The 17,834-nt window shown below is 41.7% G+C and overlaps 1 protein-coding gene across 1 annotated transcript in view; it reads left to right on the forward strand.

Moving 5' to 3' along the window:
• Window positions 1-17,834, forward strand: part of LOC128654286 (sterile alpha motif domain-containing protein 9-like) — an 86,572-nt gene that overhangs the window by 59,233 nt on the left and 9,505 nt on the right. The window lies entirely within an intron of this gene.

The following is a 17,834-nucleotide window of genomic DNA, read 5'->3' on the forward strand; positions in this document are numbered from 1 at the left end:
TGTTGTTCCGTCATTATGTCCTAATCCTTCTTCAAGGAAGGAACGACTTTTGCATAATCTGGATGTAGTCCGTGCCCTGAAATTCTATTTACAGGCAACTAAAGATTTTCGTCAAACTTCTTCCCTGTTTGTCGTTTACTCTGGACAGAGGAGAGGTCAAAAAGCTTCGGCAACCTCTCTCTCCTTTTGGCTTCGTAGCATAATACGTTTAGCCTATGAGACTGCTGGACAGCAGCCCCCTGAAAGAATTACAGCTCATTCCACTAGAGCTGTGGCTTCCACTTGGGCCTTTAAGAATGAAGCCTCTGTTGAACAGATTTGCAAGGCTGCGACTTGGTCTTCGCTTCACACTTTTTCGAAATTTTACAAATTTGACACTTTTGCTTCTTCGGAGGCTGTTTGGGAGAAAGGTTCTACAGGCAGTGGTTCCTTCCGTTTAAGTTCCTGCCTTGTCCCTCCCATCATCCGTGTACTTGGCTTTGGTATTGGTATCCCATAAGTAATGGATGATCCGTGGACTGAACACACTTAACAAGAGAAAACATGATTTATGCTTACCTGATAAATTTATTTCTCTTGTAGTGTGTTCAGTCCACGGCCCGCCCTGTCTTTTTAAGGCAGATCTAAATTTTAATTAAAACTTCTGTCACCACTGCACCCTATGGTTCCTCCTTTCTCGTCTTGTTTTGGTCGAATGACTGAATATGACATGTGAGGGGAGGAGCTATGTAGCAGCTCTGCTGGGTGATCCTCTTGCAATTTCCTGTTAGGGAGAGAATATATTCCATAAGTAATGGATGATCCGTGGACTGAACACACTACAAGAGAAATACATTTATCAGGCAAGCATAAATTATGTTTTCATGGTGTTCAACTCATAAGTATTCTTGTCATTCTTTCAGAATTCCTAGGATTTTACAGTTCTTCAGGATGGTTTGGATAAGGGCTTGTCTCCAAATAGTTTGAAAGGGCAAATTTCTGCTCTTTCTGTCGTATTTCATAGAAATATTGCTAAGCTTCCTGATATTCACTGTTTTGTTCAGGCTTTGATTCGTATCAAACCTGTTATTAAATCTATTTCTCCTCCTTGGAGTCTTAATTTGGTTTTGAAGATTTTACAGGCTCCTCCTTTTGAGCCTATGCATTCTCTGGATATTAAATTACTTTCTTGGAAAGTGTTATTTATTTTGGCTATCATTTCTGCTAGAAGAGTTTCTGAATTGTCTGCTCTCTCTTGTGAGCCTCCTTATCTGATTTTCATTTATATTTTTGCCTAAAGTTGTGAATTCTAACAACATCAATAGGGAAATTGTTGTTCCTTCTTTGAGTCCTAATCCAAAGAATACTCTTGAAAGGTCTTTACATTCTTTGGATGTGGTAAGAGCTTTGAAATATTATGTTGAGGCTACTAAAGATTTCAGAAAGACTTCTAGTCTATTTGTTATTTTTTCTGGCTCCAGGAAAGGTCAGAAAGCCTCTGCTATTTCTCTGGCATCTTGGTTAAAACTTTTGATTCAGAAAGCTTATTTGGAGGCGGGGCAGTCTCCGCATCAGAGAATTACAGCTCATTCTACTAGATCAGTTGCCACTTCTTGGGGTTTCAAGAATGAAGCTTCAGATTATCAAATTTGCAAAGCAGCAACTTGGTCTTCTTTGCATACTTTTACTAAATTTTACCATTTTGGTAGAAAAGTTCTTCAGGCAGTTGTCTCAGTTTGATTTTAGTGCCTTTGATTTGAGTTTTTTTTAAATTTTTTAAAGAAAACTTAATTATTTTTTATTTATTTCATTTCTCAGCGGATTTAGCTGTTGTTTTTTTATCCCTCTCTCTCTAGTGACTTGTGGATTTCCACATCTTGGTTATTATATCCAATACATCATTAGCTCATGGACTTTTGCCACTTACATGAAAGAAAACATAATTTATGTAAGAACTTACCTGATAAATTAATTTCTTTCATAGTGGCAAGAGTCCATGAGACCCACCCTATTTTTGTGGTTATGATTTTTTGTATAAAGCACTTTATTTTTTCCAGTTCCTCTTTTTGTATGCTTTTTACTCCTTCTTTTACACCTCACTTCTTGGCTACACGTTAAACTAAGGTATGAGTGAGGTGGGAGGTGTATTTATAGGCATTTTGAGGTTTGGGAAACTTTGCCCCCTCCTGGTAGGAATGTATATCCCATACATCACTAGCTCATAGACTCTTGCCACTATGAAAGAAATTAATTTATCAGGTAAGTTCTTACATAAATTATGTTATATATATCGTTTATGGGTAAAGTAATATTTCAGGTAAAACGGACATTACCCAAGCGGCTGTGGGTAAAACCCGATGTACTGTAATTCCCCCATCTACACTATTTTTTGCCTCCACCTGAGGGGTTCAAGGAAGGCGCCCCGCCAATCCTCTGGCATCCACCCCAAGTGAACCTTGGGGAATGAGGTTTACCCCCCAGGTGGAGGCAAAAAAGATAGTGAAGATGGGGAAATTCACAGTGCATTTCTGAATAAATAGAACATAATCTGCTATGTGAAGAACATTGGAATGTGAAATATTCATATTTTCATGTTGGGTTAGTACACATTAGAATATGCAATGGGTTTGCATGTGTTTTTTTTTCACTTTTTTTTTCCATTTACTTCTATGAGGGAATACGTGAACGAGTGTGAGTTATTGTGTTTTCTGCGTTTTGTGCTCGTCGGGTAATCGTGCGAGCGAAAACAGTTTACTTTCAATTCATAATACGAGCACAACCCTGATGAGCACATAAAACTTACTTCTGGTGCAATTAAAGCTCAAGTGGCAACATTACCGCTCCACTTGTAATCTGGCCTAAAAGGCAGAAATGATTTATAAAGGAAGGAATTGTATTACACAGAAATGAATTAGTATATTATATGATCACTTCCCATCCATTTCTGCAATGATTTTTTTTTTTTGTGAATTTTTTTATGCATGTCATTTTTAAATCTAATTCAATTTTAAATTAGGCAGTTACACTAAAGCAACAGGAAAGATTACAATGTGCACCTTGAGATTGTAATATAAAATGTTTAGTTAAGTGCAGTAATACAACTTTGCTATATACTTTCATTATTTACTTTGCCCCTTTTCAAATATAGCTGTGAAAATTAAAAATTTTCTAATTCTCAGAGTGGCAGACTTCTCAAAGCTAACCCTGCTATGTATATTACTCTAATTGGATTTAACAGATAACAGACTGTAATACAATGCACTATATACTAAAAATACGTCTGTGACTACCCTTGTTGTCTACAGACTAAAGCCCAGATTTAATACTTCAAATAAGGCAAGTGGTAGGTGGAGTTAGACCAGGGTTCAACAAACCACGGGTCGCGACCCATTACTGCGTCGCAACACCATGTTTACTGGGTCGTAAGCCCCATTCCCTTAACACGTCAGAATGTCTCTTTCATGATGCATTCTAGTCTCTAAGTAAAAATAAGCTGCCTTTAAAGTAAAAATATTTGGCAATCTAAAATAAACTGTTACAACAACTTTCTTCCTTTTTTTGAAGTTTGGTGTTGCACATAAATAGGATCTGTCAGATGGCATATTTTGTTAAAGGGACAGTCAAGTAATTTTAAACAACTTTCCAATTTACTTTTATCACCAATTTTGCTTTGTTCTCTTGGTATTCTTAGTTGAAAGCTAAACCTAGGAGGTTCATATGCTAATTTCTTAGACCTTAAAGGCCGCCTCTAATCTAAATACATTTCTCTTGTTAAGTGTATCCAGTCCACGGATCATCCATTACTTGTGGGATATTCTCCTTCACAGGAAGTTGCAAGAGGATCACCCACAGCAGAGTTGCTATATAGCTCCTCCCCTAACTGCCATATCCAGTTATTCTCTTGCAACTCTCAACAAAGATGGACGTAGTAAGAGGAGAGTGGTGTATTATACTTAGTTTCTTAACTTCAATCAAAAGTTTGTTATTTTTAAATGGTACCGGAGTGTACTGTTTTATCAAAGGCAGCATTAGAAGAAGAATCTGCCTGTGATTTCTATGATCTTAGCAGAAGTAACTAAGATCCATTGCCGTTCTCACATATTCTGAGGAGTGAGGTAACTTCAGAGAGGGAATGGCGTGCAGGTTTTCCTGCAATAAGGTATGTGCAGTAAACATATTTCTAGGGATGGAACTTGCTAGAAAAATGCTGCTGATACCGGATTAATGTAAGTTAAGCCTAAATGCAGTGATTTAATAGCGACTGGTATCAGGCTTATTAACAGATGTAGAGACAAAAATGAAGCAGCACCACCAAAAAGCGTTTCTTCAAGGTGTTTTATTCAGCTTGAGGAGCAGCCAGACCCAATATAGTTAAACAACAACGTTTCGGACACAGTCCTTAGTCATGTATGGCTAAACTATACACATAATCATCTTTAAATACCCTCCTAGCCACACCCACACACCTGTGAAGTTTGTACATTTCAAATTAACCCCTTACATACCACTCAAGGTACACAGGTAATTATCAGCAAAAAACATTTCAGTAATTTTCAGGTGAGACACACCAACCTTATATATATTAAAGTATAGTTAAATATACATACATATATCAAGTAAATTAGCAGAACAGAATCCATAATCATCTGTAACAAAAGAGAAAAGAAAGAAATTAAGAAACATTGTATCCAATAATATTTAAAGGCATACAGATAGGTCAAAATCCCTATTCATCCCATTAGGGTGTAATGTCCCCAACTTATTAATCCAGAACATTTCTCTACTCTTAAGGATATTCATATAGATATTTGCGTATGTGGGGGCGACATTGGAACCCATGGCAGTCCCTTGGAGTTGTAGGTAGTAATCATCACCAAATAAAAAATAATTACAACATAATACAATCCTCAATAATAATTTTTTGTCTGCTGGACATAACCTTAATCAGTTAAGATTTCAAGTGATAGAGCATGTGCCAGTTCCTAGAAGAGGTGGGGATAGAGCCAAAATCCTTAAGAGTAGAGAAATGTTCTGGATTAATAAGTTGGGGACATTACACCCTAATGGGATGAATAGGGATTTTGACCTATCTGTATGCCTTTAAATATTATTGGATACAATGTTTCTTAATTTCTTTCTTTTCTCTTTTGTTACAGATGATTATGGATTCTGTTCTGCTAATTTACTTGATATATGTATGTATATTTAACTATACTTTAATATATATAAGGTTGGTGTGTCTCACCTGAAAATTACTGAAATGTTTTTTGCTGATAATTACCTTTGTACCTTGAGTGGTATGTAAGGGGTTAATTTGAAATGTACAAACTTCACAGGTGTGTGGGTGTGGCTAGGAGGGTATTTAAAGATGATTATGTGTATAGTTTAGCCATACATGACTAAGGACTGTGTCCGAAACGTTGTTGTTTAACTATATTGGGTCTGGCTGCTCCTCAAGCTGAATAAAACACCTTGAAGAAACGCTTTTTGGTGGTGCTGCTTCATTTTTGTCTCTACATTTGCATTTGTGGGTTCTGGCAGGAACCTGGACGCTGGCACACCTTCAAATATTCCCTGTGCTGGATATATATGACTAGGCTTATTAACAGAGATACATACTCTTATAAAAGTGTAATATAAAACGTTTGCTGGCATGTTTAATCGTTTTTATATATGCTTTGGTGATAAAACTTATTGGGGCCTAGTTTTTTCCACATGGCTGGCTTTATTTTTGCTAGAAACAGTTTTCCTGAGGCTTTTCACTGTTATAGTATAAAAGTTACAGTTGGTGCAGTTAAAATTACAAACTGTGACATTCAGCTTCCCTCAGCAGTCCCCTGTATGCTATAGGACATCTCTGATGGGCTCAAAAGGCTTCAAAAGTAGGAGCTGTGGCAGTTTAAAAAACATATTTTTCTCCTGTTAAGTGTAGTCAGTCCACGGGTCATCCATTACTTATGGGATATTAACTCCTCCCTAACAGGAAGTGCAAGAGGATCACCCAAGCAGAGCTGCTATATAGCTCCTCCCCTCTACGTCATACCCAGTCATTCTCTTGCACCTAACTAATCGATAGGATGTGTGAGAGGACAGTGGTTATTAAAACTTAGTTTTTATTTCTTCAATCAAAAGTTTGTTATTTTAAACGGCACCGGAGTGTGTTGTTTTTTCTCAGGCAGCATTAGAAGAAGAATCTGCCTGAGTTTGTGTATGATCTTAGCGGACGTAACTAAGATCCATTTGCTGTTCTCGGCCTTCTGAGGAGCGGGGTAACTTCAGAACAGGGGACAGCGGGCAGGGTTTACCTGCAAAGAGGTATGTTGCAGTATATTATTTTCTAAGGAATGGAATTGACTGAGAAAATACTGCTAATACCGTTAAAATGTAAGTACAGCCTTAAATGCAGTAGTAGCAACTGGTATCAGGCTGTTATGTATGTATGTTGGCACTGAGGTATTTCTGGGGAATGGCACTTCACTAAGAAAATACTGTATACATATATCTTATAGCCTTTCTGCAGTGAGAGCGACTAGCAACAGGCTTTTTAATATTATTTCATATATTAAAACGTTTACTGGCAGGTTAATCGTTTTTTTCTCTGAGGTACTTGGTGAAAAAAAAAATTTTTGGGCATTACTTTCCACTTGGCTATCGTTTATTTTAAATAAAGTCAGTTTATTCAGCTTCCCCACTGTTGTATTATGAGTGGGAGGGGCCTATTTTGGCGCTTTTCTACGCAGTAGAAATTCAGTCACAAATTTCCTTATTCTCCCTGCATGATCCAGGACGTCTCTACAGAGCTCAGGGGTCTCCAAAACTAGTTTTGAGGGAGGTAATCACTCACAGCAAACCTGTGAGACTGTGTGTTGACTGTGATTAAAACGTTTATATTTTATTGTTATACGTTTTTCCGGTATTAAGGGGTTAATCATCCATTTGCTAGTGGGTGCATTCCTTTGCTAAATCAATACATTTACTGTAAAAAATTGTTTTCTATAACTAATCCGGTTATTTGTTATTTCAACTGTGACAGTTTTGTGTGCTTCTTAAAGGCACAGTAACGTTTTTGATATTACTTGAAAATTGTTTGAAAAGTATTTTCCAAGCTTGCTAGTCTAATTGCTAGTTTGTTTAAACATGGCTGACACAGAGGAATCTCTTTGTGCAATATGTTCTAAGACCAATGTGGAGCCCAATAGAAATTTGTGTACTAATTGCATTGATGCTACTTTAAATAAAAGCCAATCTGTACATGTCAAGAAAATTTCACCAGACATCGAGGGGAAAGTTATGCCGACTAACTCTTCTCACATGTCAGTACCTGCATCTCCCGCTCGGGAGGTGCGTGATATTGTGGCGCCAAGTACATCAGGGCGGCCATTACAAATCACTTTACAGGACATGGCTAATGTTATGACTGAAGTTTTATCTAAATTGCCAGACATTAGAGGTAAACGCGACCACTCTGGGGTGAGAACAGAGTACGCTGATAATGTTAGAGCCATGTCTGATACTGCGTCACAAGTGGCAGAGCATGAAGACGGTGAGCTTCATTCTGTAGGTGACGGATCTGATCCAAATAGACTGGATTCAGACATTTCAAATTTTAAATTTAAGCTTGAGAACCTCCGTGTACTATTAGGGGAGGTATTAGCGGCTCTGAATGATTGTAACACGGTTGCAATCCCAGAGAAATTATGTAGGCTGGATAGATACTATGCGGTACCGGCGTGTACTGACGTCTTTCCTATACCTAAGAGGCTTACAGAGATTATTACCAAGGAGTGGGATAGGCCCGGTGTACCCTTTTCCCCCCCTCCTATATTTAGAAAAATGTTTCCAATAGAAGCCACCACACGGGACTTATGGCAGACGGTCCCTAAGGTGGAGGGAGCAGTTTCTACTCTGGCTAAGCGTACCACTATCCTGGTGGAGGATAGCTGTGCCTTTTCAGATCCAATGGATAAGAAAATGTTTACTCGACAAGGCTTTATATTACAACCACTCGCATGCATTGCGCCTGTCAGGGCTGCGGCGGCATTCTGGTTTGAGTCTCTGGAAGAGACCCTTGAATCAGCTCCATTGGATGAGATTACAAACAAGCTTAAAGCCCTTAAGCTAGCTAATTCATTTATTTCTGATGCCGTAGTACATCTAACTAAACTTACAGCTAAGAATTCCGGATTCGCCATTCAGGCGCGCAGAGCGCTGTGGCTAAAATCCTGGTCAGCCGATGTGACTTCTAAATCTAAATTGCTTAACATACCTTTCAAAGGGCAGACATTATTCGGGCCCGGTTTGAAAGAAATTATCGCTGACATTACTGGAGGTAAGGGCCATGCCCTGCCTCAAGACAGAGCCAAACCAAGGGCTAGACAGTCTAATTTTCGTGCCTTTCGTAACTACAAGGCAGGAGCAGCATCAACTTCCTCCGCTCCAAAACAGGAAGGTTCTGTTGCTAGATTCAGACAGGGCTGGAAACCTAACCAGACCTGGAACAAGGGCAAGCAGGCCAGAAAACCTGCTGCTGCCCCTAAGACAGCATGAAGTGAGGGCCCCCAATCCGGAAACCGATCTAGTAGGGGGCAGACTTTCTCTCTTCGCCCAGGCATGGGCAAGAGATGTCCAGGATCCCTGGGCGTTAGAGATTATATCTCAGGGATATCTTCTGGACTTCAAAGCTTCTCCTCCAAAAGGGAGATTTCATCTTTCAAGGTTGTCAACAAACCAGATAAAGAAAGAGGCGTTTCTACGCTGTGTACAAGACCTTTTACTAATGGGAGTGATCCACCCGGTTCCGCGGTCGGAGCACGGACAAGGTTTTTACTCAAATCTGTTTGTGGTTCCCAAGAAGGAAGGAACCTTCAGACCAATCTTGGATTTAAAAATCCTAAACAAATTCCTAAGAGTTCCATCGTTCAAAATGGAAACTATTCGGACAATCTTACCCATGATCCAAAAGGGTCAGTACATGACCACAGTGGATTTAAAGGATGCCTACCTGCACATACCGATTCACAAAGATCATTACCGGTACCTAAGATTTGCCTTCCTAGACAGGCATTACCAGTTTGTAGCTCTTCCCTTCGGATTGGCTACTGCCCCAAGAATCTTTACAAAGGTTCTGGGTTCTCTTCTGGCGGTACTAAGACCGCGAGGAATATCGGTAGCTCCGTACCTAGACGACATTCTGATACAAGCGTCAAGTCTCCAAACTGCCAAGTCTCATACAGAGTTTGTACTGGCATTTCTAAGGTCACATGGGTGGAAAGTGAACGAAGGAAAGAGTTCTCTATTGCCACTCACAAGAGTTCCCTTCTTAGGGACTCTTATAGATTCTGTAGAAATGAAAATTTACCTGACAGAAGACAGGTTAACAAAACTTCTAAATGCTTGCCGTGTCCTTCATTCCATTCCGCACCCGTCAGTGGCTCAATGTATGGAGGTAATAGGCTTAATGGTAGCGGCAATGGACATAGTACCCTTTGCACGCCTGCATCTCAGACCACTGCAATTGTGCATGCTGAGCCAGTGGAATGGGGATTACTCAGATTTGTCCCCTATGCTGAATTTGGATCAGGAGACAAGAAATTCTCTTCTATGGTGGCTTTCTCGGCCACATCTGTCCAAGGGGATGCCCTTCAGCAGACCAGATTGGACGATTGAAACAACAGACGCCAGCCTGATAGGTTGGGGCGCTGTCTGGAACTCCCTGAAGACTCAGGGATCTTGGTCTCAGGAGGAGAGTCTCCTTCCCATAAACATTCTGGAATTAAGAGCAGTTTTCAACGCTCTTCTGGCTTGGCCTCAGTTAGCAACTCTGAGGTTCATCAGGTTTCAGTCGGACAACATCACGACTGTGGCTTACATCAACCATCAGGGAGGGACAAGGAGTTCCCTAGCGATGATGGAAGTCTCAAAGATAATTCTCTGGGCAGAGTCTCACTCTTGCCACCTATCAGCGATCCACATCCCAGGCGTGGAGAACTGGGAAGCGGATTTTCTAAGTCGTCAGACTTTTCATCCGGGGGAGTGGGAACTTCATCCGGAGGTTTTTGCCCAAATACTTCGGCGTTGGGGCAAACCAGATCTGGATCTCATGGCGTCTCGCCAGAACGCCAAACTTCCTTGCTACGGATCCAGGTCCAGAGACCCGGGAGCGGTTCTGATAGATGCTCTGACAGCACCTTGGGCCTTCAACATGGCTTATGTGTTTCCACCCTTCCCGTTGCTTCCTCGATTGATTGCCAGGATCAAACAGGAGAGAGCATCAGTGATTCTAATAGCGCCTGCGTGGCCTTGCAAGACCTGGTATGCAGACCTAGTGGACATGTCGTCCTGTCCACCATGGTCTCTACCTCTGAGACAGGACCTTCTGGTGCAGGGTCCTTTCAAGCATCCAAATCTAATTTCTCTGAAGCTGACTGCTTGGAGATTGAACGCTTGATTCTATCAAAGCGTGGATTCTCGGAATCAGTGATTGATACTTTAATACAGGCTAGGAAGCCTGTCACCAGGAAAATTTACCATAAAATATGGCGCAAATACTTGCATTGGTGCGAATCCAAGAGTTACTCATGGAGTAAGGTTAGGATTCCTAGGATATTGTCTTTTCTACAGGAAGGTTTAGAAAAGGGTTTATCCGCTAGTTCGTTAAAGGGACAGATCTCAGCTTTGTCCATCCTATTACACAAACGTCTGTCAGAAGTTCCAGATGTTCAGGCTTTTTGTCAGGCTTTGGCCAGGATTAAGCCTGTGTTTAAAACTGTTGCTCCACCATGGAGCTTAAACTTAGTTCTTAACGTTTTACAGGGTGTTCCGTTTGAACCCCTTCATTCCATTGATATCAAGCTGTTATCTTGGAAAGTTCTGTTTTTAATGGCTATTTCCTCGGCTCGAAGAGTCTCTGAGTTATCGGCCTTACATTGTGATTCCCCTTATCTGATTTTCCATTCAGACAAGGTAGTTCTGCGTACTAAACCTGGGTTTTTACCTAAGGTAGTTACCAACAGGAATATCAATCAAGAGATTGTTGTTCCATCATTGTGTCCTAACCCTTCTTCAAAGAAAGAACGACTTCTGCACAATCTGGACGTTGTCCGTGCCCTGAAATTTTATTTACAGGCAACTAAAGATTTTCGACAAACTTCTTCCCTGTTTGTCGTGTATTCTGGACAGAGGAGAGGTCAAAAGGCTTCGGCCACCTCTCTCTCTTTTTGGCTTCGTAGCATAATACGTTTAGCCTATGAGACTGCTGGACAGCAGCCTCCTGAAAGAATTACAGCTCATTCTACTAGAGCTGTGGCTTCCACTTGGGCCTTTAAGAATGAAGCCTCTGTTGAACAGATTTGCAAGGCTGCAACTTGGTCTTCACTTCACACTTTTTCCAAATTTTACAAATTTGACACTTTTGCTTCTTCGGAGGCTGTTTTTGGGAGAAAGGTTCTTCAGGCAGTGGTTCCTTCCGTGTAAAGAGCCTGCCTGTCCCTCCCGTCATCCGTGTACTTTTAGCTTTGGTATTGGTATCCCATAAGTAATGGATGACCCGTGGACTGACTACACTTAACAGGAGAAAACATAATTTATGCTTACCTGATAAATTCCTTTCTCCTGTAGTGTAGTCAGTCCACGGCCCGCCCTGTTTTTTATGGCAGGCCTAAATTTTAAATTATACTCCAGTCACCACTGCACCCTATAGTTTCTCCTTTCTCGTTTGGTTTTCGGTCGAATGACTGGGTATGACGTAGAGGGGAGGAGCTATATAGCAGCTCTGCTTGGGTGATCCTCTTGCACTTCCTGTTAGGGAGGAGTTAATATCCCATAAGTAATGGATGACCCGTGGACTGACTACACTACAGGAGAAAGGAATTTATCAGGTAAGCATAAATTATGTTTTCGTTTTGTTAATCTGTTTTTTGTATTAAGGGGTTAATCATCCATTTGCAAGTGGGTGCAATGCTCTGCTAACTTGTTACATACACTGTAAAAACTTCGTTAGTGTAACTGCCTTTTTTCACTGTTATTTCAAATTTTGCCAAAATTTGTTTCTCTTAAAGGCACAGTAACGTTTTTTATATTGCTTGTTAACTTTGTTTAAAGTGTTTTCCAAGCTTGCTAGTCTCATTGCTAGTCTGTACAAACATGTCTGACACAGAGGAAACTACTTGTTCATTATGTTTAAAAGCCATTGTGGAGCCCCATAGGAGAATGTGTACTAAATGTATTGATTTCACCTTAAACAGTAAAGATCAGTCTTTATCTATAAAAGAATTGTCACCAGAGGGGTCTGTCGAGGGGGAAGTTATGCCGACTAACTCTCCCCACGTGTCGGACCCTTCGCCTCCCGCTCGAGGGACGCACGCTAATATGGCGCCAAGTACATCAGGGATGCCCATAGCGATTACTTTGCAGGACATGGCTGCAATCATGAATAATACCCTGTCACAGGTATTAGCAAGATTGCCTGAATTGAGAGGCAAGTGCGATAGCTCTGGGATTAAACGAGATACAGAGCGCGTAGATGCTGTAAGAGCCATGTCTGATACTGCGTCACAATATGCAGAACCTGAGGACGGAGAGCTTCAGTCTGTGGGTGACGTCTCTGAATCGGGGAGACCTGATTCAGAGATTTCTAATTTTAAATTTAAGCTTGAGAACCTCCGTGTGTTACTTGGGGAGGTATTAGCTGCTCTGAATGACTGACACATTTGCAGTGCCAGAAAAATTGTGTAGGCTGGATAAATACTATGCAGTGCCGGTGAGTACTGATGTTTTTCCAATCCCTAAAAGGCTTACAGAAATTATTAGTAAGGAGTGGGATAGACCCGGTGTGCCCTTTTCCCCACCTCCTATATTTAGAAAAATGTTTCCAATAGATGCCACTACACGGGACTTATGGCAGACAGTCCCTAAGGTGGAGGGAGCAGTTTCTACTTTAGCAAAGCGTACCACTATCCCGGTTGAGGACAGTTGTGCTTTTTCAGATCCAATGGATAAAAAAATTAGAGGGTTACCTTAAGAAAATGTTTATTCAACAAGGTTTTATTTTACAGCCCCTTGCATGCATTGCGCCTGTCACTGCTGCGGCGGCGTTCTGGTTTGAGGCCCTGGAAGAGGCCATCCATACAGCTCCATTGACTGAAATTATTTACAAGCTTAGAACACTTAAGCTAGCTAACTCATTTGTTTCTGATGCCATTGTTCATTTGACTAAACTAACGGCTAAGAATTCCGTATTCGCCATCCAGGCGCGTAGGGCGCTATGGCTTAAATCCTGGTCAGCTGATGTGACTTCAAAGTCTAAATTACTTAACATTCCTTTCAAGGGGCAGACCTTATTCGGGCCTGGTTTGAAAGAAATTATTGCTGACATTACTGGAGGTAAGGGTCATACCCTTCCTCAGGACAGGGCCAAATCAAGGGCCAAACAGTCTAATTTTCGTGCCTTTCGAAATTTCAAGGCAGGTGCAGGATCAGCTCCCTCTACTTCAAAACAAGAGGGAACTTTTCCTCAATCTAAGCAGGCCTGGAAACCTACCCAGTCCTGGAACAAGGGCAAGCAGGCCAGAAAGCCTGCTGCTGCCTCCAAGACAGCATGAAGGAGCGGCCCCCTATCCGACAACGGATCTAGTAGGGGGCAGACTCTCTCTCTTCGCCCAGGCGTGGGCAAGAGATGTTCAGGATCCCTGGGCGTTGGAGATCATATTTCAGGGATATCTTCTGGACTTCAAAGCTTCTCCCCCACAAGGGAGATTTCACCTTTCAAGATTATCTGCAAACCAGATAAAGAAAGAGGCATTCCTAAGCTGCGTGCAAGACCTCCTTGTAATGGGAGTGATCCATCCAGTTCCGCGGACGGAACAAGGACAGGGGTTTTATTCAAATCTGTTTGTGGTTCCCAAAAAAGAGGGAACCTTCAGACCAATTTTGGATCTAAAGATCCTAAACAAATTCCTCTGAGTTCCATCATTCAAGATGGAAATTATTCGAACCATTTTACCCATGATCCAAGAGGGTCAGTACATGACCACAGTGGACTTAAAGGATGCCTACCTTCACATTCCGATCCACAAGAATCCTCATCGGTTCCTGAGGTTTGCCTTTCTAGACAGGCATTACCAGTTTGTAGCTCTTCCATTCGGGTTGGCTACAGCCCCAATAATTTTTACAAAGGTTCTGGGCTCACTTCTGGCGGTTCTAAGACCGCGAGGCATAGCGGTGGCTCCTTACCTAGACGACATCCTGATACAGGCGTCAAGCTTTCAAATTGCCAAGTCTCATACAGAGATCGTTCTGGCATTTCTGAGGTCGCATGGGTGGAAAGTGAACGAAGAAAAGAGTTCTCTATCTCCTCTCACAAGGGTTTCCTTCCTAGGGACTCTGATAGATTCTATAGAAATGAAAATTTACCTGATGGAGTCCAGGTTATCAAAACTTCTAAATGCTTGCCGTGTTCTTCACTCCATTCCGCGCCCCACGGTGGCTCAGTGCATGGAAGTAATCGGCTTAATGGTAGCGGCGATGGACATAGTGCCATTTGCGCGCCTGCATCTCAGACCGCTGCAATTATGCATGCTCAGTCAGTGGAATGGGGATTACACAGATTTGTCCCCTCTACTAAATCTGGATCAGGAAACCAGAGATTCTCTTCTCTGGTGGTTATCTCGGGTCCATCTGTCCAAAGGTATGACCTTTCGCAGGCCAGATTGGACCATTGTAACAACAGACGCCAGCCTTCTAGGTTGGGGTGCAGTCTGGAACTCCCTGAAGGCTCAGGGTTCATGGACTCAGGAGGAGAAACTCCTCCCAATACATATTCTGGAGTTAAGAGCAATATTCAATGCTCTTCTAGCTTGGCCTCAGTTAGCAACACTGAGGTTCATCAGATTTCAGTCCAACAACATCACGACTGTGGCTTACATCATCCATCAAGGGGGGACCAGGAGTTCCCTAGCGATGTCAGAAGTCTCCAAGATAATTCACTGGGCAGAGACTCACTCTTGCTACCTATCAGTGATCCATATCCCAGGGGTAGAGAACTGGGAGGCGGATTTTCTAAGTTGTCAGACTTTTCATCCGGGGGAGTGGGAACTCCATCCGGAGGTGTTTGCTCAATTGGTTCTCCGTTGGGGCAAACCAGAACTGGATCTCATGGCGTCTCGCCAGAACGCCAAGCTTCCTTGTTACGGATCCAGGTCCAGGGACCCAGAAGCGGCACTGATAGATGCTCTAGCAGCGCCTTGGTTCTTCAACCTGGCCTATGTGTTTCCACTGTTTCCTCTGCTCCCTCGTCTGATTGCCAAAATCAAACAGGAGAGAGCATCAGTGATATTGATAGCGCCTGCATGGCCACGCAGGACCTGGTATGCAGACCTAGTGGACATGTCATCCTTTCCACCATGGACTCTGCCTCTGAGACAAGACCTTCTAATACAAGGTCCTTTCAATCATCCGAATCTACTTTCTCTGAGACTGACTGCATGGAGATTGAACGCTTGATCCTATCAAAGCGTGGCTTCTCCGAGTCAGTAATTGATACCTTAATACAGGCACGAAAGCCTGTCACCAGGAAAATTTACCACAAGATTTGGCGTTAATATCTTCATTGGTGTGAATCCAAGAATTACTCATGGAGTAGGGTTAGGATTCCTAGGATATTGTCCTTCCTCCAAGAGGGTTTGGACAAAGGACTATCAGCTAGTTATTTAAAGGGACAGATTTCTGCTCTGTCTATTCTTTTACACAAGCGTCTGGCAGAAGTTCCAGACGTTCAGGCATTTTGTCAGGCTTTAGTTAGAATTAAGCCTGTGTTTAAACCTGTTGCTCCCCCATGGAGCTTAAACTTGGTTCTTAAAGTTCTTCAAGGGGTTCCGTTTGAACCCCTTCATTCTATTGATATCAAACTTCTATCATGGAAAGTTCTTTTTCTGATGGCTATTTCCTCGGCTCGAAGAGTCTCGGAGTTATCTGCCTTACATTGTGATTCTCCTTATCTGATCTTTCATTCATATAAAGTAGTTCTGCGTACAAAACCTGGGTTTTTACCTAAGGTGGTTTCTAACAAGAATATCAATCAAGAGATTGTTGTTCCATCATTATGCCCTAATCCTTCTTCAAAGAAGGAACGTCTTTTGCATAATCTAGACGTAGTCCGTGCATTGAAGTTTTACTTGCAGGCTACTAAAGATTTTCGCCAAACATCTCACCTGTTTGTTATTTACTCTGGACAGAGGAGAGGTCAAAAGGCCTCGGCAACCTCTCTTTCTTTTTGGCTTCGGAGTATAATCCGTTTAGCATATGAGACTGCTGGACAGCAGCCCCCTGAAAGAATTACAGCTCATTCTACTAGAGCTGTGGCTTCTACCTGGGCCTTTAAAAATGAGGCCTCTGACTAACAGATTTGCAAGGCTGCGACTTGGTCTTCGCTTCATACCTTTTCAAAATTTTATACTTTTGCTTCTTCGGAGGCTGTTTTTGGGAGAAAGGTTCTACAGGCAGTGGTTCCTTCCGTTTAAGTTCCTGCCTTGTCCCACCCATCATCCGTGTACTTTAGCTTTGGTATTGGTATCCCAGAAGTAATGGATGATCCGTGGACTGGATACACTTAACAAGAGAAAACATAATTTATGCTTACCTGATAAATTTATTTCTCTTGTAGTGTATCCAGTCCACGGCCGCCCTGTCCTTTTAAGGCAGGTCTAAATTTTAATTAAACTTCAGTCACCACTGCACCCTATGGTTTCTCCTTTCTCGGCTTGTTTCGGTCGAATGACTGGATATGGCAGTTAGGGAAGGAGCTATATAGCAGCTCTGCTGTGGGTGATCCTCTTGCAACTTCCTGTTGGGAAGGAGAATATCCCACAAGTAATGGATGATCCGTGGACTGGATACACTACAAGAGAAATACATTTATCAGGTAAGCATAAATTATGTTTTTGATAGTTTTTCACCACTAGAGGGTGTTAGTTCATATGTGTCATATAGATAACACTGTTCTCATGCATGGGAATTTACCATGGAGTCAGCTCTGATTGGCTAAAATGCAAGTCTGTCAAAAGAACTGAAATAAGGGGGCAGTCTGCTGAGGCTTAGATACAAAGTAGTTACAGAGGTAAAACATGTATAATTATAACTGTTGGTAATGAAAAACTGGGGAATTGGTAATTAAGGGATTATCTATCTTTTAAAACAACAAAAATTCTGGTGTTGACTGTCCCTTTAAAGTGAATGTAAATTTTGATGCTTAAGTGCCCGGTTTTTAAAAATTCTATTAAAAACGGGCACTTTAATTCATCAAAAGTTACATTTCACTCCTGTTGTGAAAAAAAACTTACCTTTTAATCTTCACAGCAGCTCCAGCTTCCTCCACCCGTTGCAAAGCCTCTTCCTGGGTCTAAAATGAGGAATCCGGCTTCCTCCAATCACGGCGTTGAATCCGACACTGATTCCCCCGGGGGGGAAGCTTTGATTGGAGGATGACCTATCCATCATTTCTGACATCAGAAATGGCTTGCGACGACCGGAGGAAGCTGGAGCTGCTGTGAAGATTAAAAGGTAAGTTTTCTTTTCACAACAGGAGTGAAATGTAAATTTTGATGAATTAAAGTGCCCCTGTTTTTAATCAAATGTTTAAAAACCGGGCACTTAAGCATCAAAATTTACATTTACTTTAAGCTCTGTCACTGTTAGCGACAAACACTGTGGGGGACTTTAAAAATGCATGGGACAAGCATAAGGATATCCTACAAACTAGATAAGTTTATACTGTTAGGTAATATCGGGCAGACTTGCTGGGCCTATGGCTCTTATCTGACGTCAATATCTATGTTTCTATATTTCTGTCAGATATCTTTCCT

This window comes from Bombina bombina, chromosome 1 (assembly GCF_027579735.1).
Source record: "Bombina bombina isolate aBomBom1 chromosome 1, aBomBom1.pri, whole genome shotgun sequence".
NCBI lineage: Eukaryota > Metazoa > Chordata > Amphibia > Anura > Bombinatoridae > Bombina > Bombina bombina.